Here is a 227-nt window from a genome sequence, read left to right as displayed (position 1 = left end):
TGCTGCTGCATGCAGCAGCAGCTGCTGCTGCAGCAGCAGACCAGTGGCAGCGTGTGTCTCCGGGGCCCCCAGGTGACCCCGGAGGCCCCAGCAGCAAATTGAAAAACAAAAATAAAACTGTCTCCTTTTTAAAAGGAGACATTTAGAAGAAACAAAAGGAGACAAACGAGGAGACGCTGCTGCAGCTTGCTGCTGCAGCTGGTGCACCACTGCGAGGCAGCAGCAGC

This window comes from Eimeria tenella, genomic scaffold, assembly GCF_000499545.2.
Source record: "Eimeria tenella Houghton genomic scaffold, Eth_scaff3156, whole genome shotgun sequence".
NCBI classification, from domain to species: Eukaryota; Apicomplexa; class Conoidasida; order Eucoccidiorida; family Eimeriidae; genus Eimeria; species Eimeria tenella.
The sequence above is the reverse complement of the archived record's forward strand: the minus strand, read 5'-3'. Positions refer to the sequence as shown.